Below are 5,000 nucleotides of genomic sequence, written 5' to 3'. Positions count from 1 at the left end.
TTGGCAATCATATCTCTAGATAATTTCTTAGTAGACTATATTTTTTGTCTTCTCCTCTTCTTGATAGTAATATAAATTTCTTGGATCTCCTATTCTTGATACAGCAACATATAATTGTCCATGCGTAAATACTTCGTTTGTTAAATTTAAGCCAACTTTTTTAAATGTTTGTCCTTGAGATTTATTAATTGTCATTGCATATGATAATCTAACTGGAAATTGCAATCTTGAAAATTTAATTGGCTCTTCATTTATAAGCTTTATCCTTGGTAAAAGCACTTGTTCACCTTTATATTTGCCATTGAGTATTTTAGCTTCTATAACATTATTTGACAAACTTATAACAACCATTCTTGTTCCATTGCATAACTTAGGTGAATTAAGATTTCTTAACAATATAATAGGTGCTCCGATTTTAAGCTTTAGACAATGTGGTGGCATTCCAGATATTTCTAATGAGTTTAAGAATTCAACTGCAAAATTAACTTCTTCATTTGTATCTGTTGCCTTATCAATTGAATTGTAGGTATAAATTGGTTCACTGATCTTTTCAAGCATTTCATTATAACAAAGGATTACAAAGGCGGAGCATGCCGACAGGAGACCTTTTGATCCATATCTAGGTCGGATGCAAAAAAAAAATTAAATTAATAATAAATTAAAACTATAATAATGTAAAAATAATGAATAGAATACATAAATAAATGCATAGGTATAGTTGAATAACAAACAAAAAGGTAAATAGTAAATGATTATAAATTGACATATAACTAATAATAAATGAAAATCAGACAGACAAATTATAACAAAACAAAAACAAATAATATAACATAAATTATAATCATTACAGCATCTTACTTAGATGTTTATCTAAATGATTCTTAAAGCTTCGAACTGAACTACATTGCACTACCTGTGCAGGAAGTTTATTCCATTCATTAACTACACGGTTGGCAAAGTTGTTTCTACCTACTTCCAAATTGAATCTATTTTCGGACAGTTTGAGACCATTGTTTCTTGTCTGATTCTCATTCAATGTGAAAATTTTGTCACTTTTGATGTTGTCAATTCCCTTTAAAATCTTAAAGACCTGTATCAAGTCACCTCTGAGTCTACGCTTTTTTAGGGAAAACAGATTCATGTGCTTAAGTCGATTTTCGTATGATTTATTTTTGATATTTGGAATCAGTTTTGTGGCTCGCCGTTGTACTTTTTCCAGTCTGTCAATGTCTTTAATGAGATTCGGTGACCATACGGAAACAGCATATTCCAAATGTGGACGAACTAACGATTTATATAGCTTGTTAATGAGTGATGGACTTTTGAAATCAAAAGATCGCGCAATCAATCCCAGAATCTTATTTGCTTTCTCAGAGGCTGAAATACACTGCTTGGATGATTTGAGGTCGTTACTGATAATTACGCCGAGATATTTTTCACTATCCACATTTGTTAACGAATTTCCAAATAACATGTAATCGTACTTACTGTTATTTTTACCTATGTGCATTACCTTGCATTTACTTGTGTTAAATTTCATTAGCCACTTTTCAGACCATTGCTGTAATTGATCTAAATCTTCTTGAATATCTAATTGGTTTGAGTGATCATTTGCCACTCCGCACAGTTTTGTATCATCTGCAAATTTGGAAACAGTAGATTTTAGTCCATGGTCTATATCATTTATATATACTATGAATAGAAGTGGCCTAAGAACGGAACCCTGAGGAACTCCACTTGCAACACTTTTCCATCCAGAAGTTTTTCCATTTAAAACAACTCTCTGTTTTCGACCTTTCAACCAATTACTAGTCCAAGTTAATAGGCTACCACTTATTCCATGCAAAGCTAATTTAGTAAGTAGTCTTTCGTGTGGGACGGTATCAAAAGCTTTTGCAAAGTCTAGATATATTAAATCTATATTGTTTCTTTTGTCATAATTGGAGATAACTGTGTTGTAGAATTCGAGTAAGTTAGTCACGCAAGAACGTTTCCGTCTGAAACCATGCTGGCTATCATTTATCAAACGGTTACTTTCTAAATGATATTCGATATCATCTCTGATGATAGTTTCCATTATTTTTCCTACGATCGAAGTCAAACTTATAGGCCTATAGTTATTTGGTTTCTTTTTGTCACCTTTTTTGAATATGGGAGTAACGTTAGCTAGCTTCCATTCTCTTGGGACATCTCCGGATATGATGGATTTCTTGAAAATAATTTCTAATGGAACAACAATCTCATTTTTCATTTCCTTTAAGATTCTTGGATGCCAACCGTCAGGCCCTGGTGTTTTATTAACTTTGAGTTTGTCTATACACCTTTTAATTTTTTCTTTTGTTATATTTACCGTAGTGAGTAAGTTTACCCCAGACTTTTCACAGGTTTCAGTTTGGAATTCACTTTGAGGTGTTTCGTTTACGAATACCGAGCTAAAATAATTGTTTAAGATATTACACATTCCTTCATTTGAATATTCAAGTTGACCGTCAGCAGATAATAGTGGACCAATGTGATTCCTAACAACCTTTTTATCTCTAATGTAACTATAGAATTCTTTGGGATTCTCTTTGGATTTATCAGCGATGTTCATTTCGTATTGTCGTTTTCTTTTTCTTATTGTCTTTTTTAAATCTCTCTGTATTGATACATAACTTTCATAGTCATTAGATGCACCCGAGCACTTATATTTCTTATAAGCTTGTCTCTTTTTAGCAATACTTTTTTCAGTTTCTTTGTCGAGCCACTTTGGGCGAGCCTGATTTGGGGGACGTCTGTCCTTAAAAGGAATGTAAGTTTGAATCATCTTAGTGAGCGTATTTTGAAATATTTCCCACATCTGATCTACAGGCCTTTCGTTTAATTTTGCCTCCCAATCTGTAAGCTGAAGCTCCTGACGTAGTTCTATGAACTGAGCTTTACTGAAATCGGGTATTTTAGAAGCACAACATCATCATTTATTGTAGCAAGTATACCCTTTCAGATAGATAGTCCATATCTGTGTAATTAGATTCAAAGTTGTCAAAAACTGATTCCATTAATGCTACTATTGTTGATACTCGGTTTCCAAATTGTAATGCAATTCTATTATCACAGCTATTGATTTTATCTTCACCAATTCAATCAATTGATTTGCGAAATACTGTAAATCAGTTGAGTTCAATGAATTAACTCGCATATTGATCCTTATAGATAATTTTTCAAATAGGTTCCATAATTGTGAAGATTTGATTGAGGCATCAATTTCATCAGCTTTTGTTCCTCTTGGTACTACTGGTAATATTTGTCTGAAATCTCCTGCAAGTAGTACTGTAACATTTCCAAATGGATCATTGCTATTTTTAATCTCCTTAAAAGTTGTATTAACTGCTTCCAACATATTTTTGTGTGACATTGCAGCTTCATCCCAAATAATGAGATCACAATTCTTAATGTAGTTCCATAATTTACTATTTTTCCTTATTGATGTTGTAAATTCATCAGATATTGATGATGAAAATGTTAACTTGAATGTACAGTTTTTCCTTCATCTAATAATGTTGATGCTATTCCTGATGATGCAACAAAATTACTTTTTCCATTAATAACTTTATTTTTAGCCAATATTAGATTAAGTAAAAATGTTTTACCAGTTCCACCTGGAGCATCTAAGAATTTAAGCTTAGTATTATTTAGTCCATTCAAACAATCAATAATCTTATCATAAACTTCTCTTTTGATCTACATTTAGCATAATTTCATTTCTTTCAATAAAATTAGTTGTTTCATCTACAGTATTAGGATCAGAATCGATTTGACCATTAAATTGATCAAACAATGGTTCTGGTAATCCTACATCTCTAAGTGATTTATCTCCTATCTCATTTATAATTGATTCTAATCTGTGTAATAATTCTGAATATACAATTTCAATGTTATCAATTTCTTCATTTTGATTTTCAGTCATCTGGTTCAGTATATCAAGGGACATTTGTGATTTGAATTCTTCATAAAGTCCTACTGGATTACTTGGATTACAATATACTAATATCAAACCAAATAATGATCTAACTTGACATGGCAATTTAGATATTATTGATTCTTGAATACAAAATCTTAAATGATCATCATTTTCAAGTAATCCTCTTGCTAAATATGCTTCTTTGAATGTATTGTGTTGTGTTCCATCAAAATATTTAACTTCTTTAAATGATTTAGGACCTCTAACATGACTGTAATATTTTGCTCCAAATTCAATTGATTTCTCTGACTTCTATGTGCATCTCTATCAATTTCTAAAATTTCCTGTCTTCTTTCATCATTAAGGTTTTCTCTCTGACTTCTATGTGCTTCTCTATCAATTTCTAAAATTTCTTGTCTTCTTTCATCATTAAGGTTTTTTCTCTGACTTCTATGTGCGTCCTTGTCAATTTCCCTTATTTTTTGCTTTTGACCTTCAGTTAATGATTCTCTTCTTCTCCTTTGATATTCCTTATTTCCATTCTTAATTCTCTCTTTTTCTTCTTCATCCATCTCACTTATTTTCTTTTTTTACTATTACAATTTTCACTTATTTTTCTTTTTCTACTTCTACTGTTAACAGTGTTAATGATGATATCAGAATCCATACTAAAAGGATTCAAGTCTGAAACACTACCGCCATAATTACCATTTTCACATTTTTTTAAATCAATTAAATCTAAATCATCTACAATTTTTTGTACAAAATTATTTACAGTTTTATTGAGGGAATGAGGAGGTGACGACCTCATTTATTACTAACCTAAAGTGCGATTCTACGAACAACAAATCGGGCAGTTCGAATCGCGTCACCTGGATCGATCGAAAAAATTAACAAATTTTTAAAAGAATAAATTGTATAATATAGAGATGAAATTGATATTAGCTCGTTTAAAAACAATTTTCTATCGAATTTATTCTCAATTTTATTGTCTTATCAAAAGTATGTATGGCAAGTGTATTTTATTATTTTTCTTATATATTGTTATTTTTTCTTAATA

Source organism: Oratosquilla oratoria, chromosome 43, assembly GCF_046742065.1.
Source record: "Oratosquilla oratoria isolate Oo_2021 chromosome 43, ASM4674206v1, whole genome shotgun sequence".
In the NCBI taxonomy this organism is placed as follows: domain Eukaryota; kingdom Metazoa; phylum Arthropoda; class Malacostraca; order Stomatopoda; family Squillidae; genus Oratosquilla; species Oratosquilla oratoria.
The sequence above is the reverse complement of the archived record's forward strand: the minus strand, read 5'-3'. Positions refer to the sequence as shown.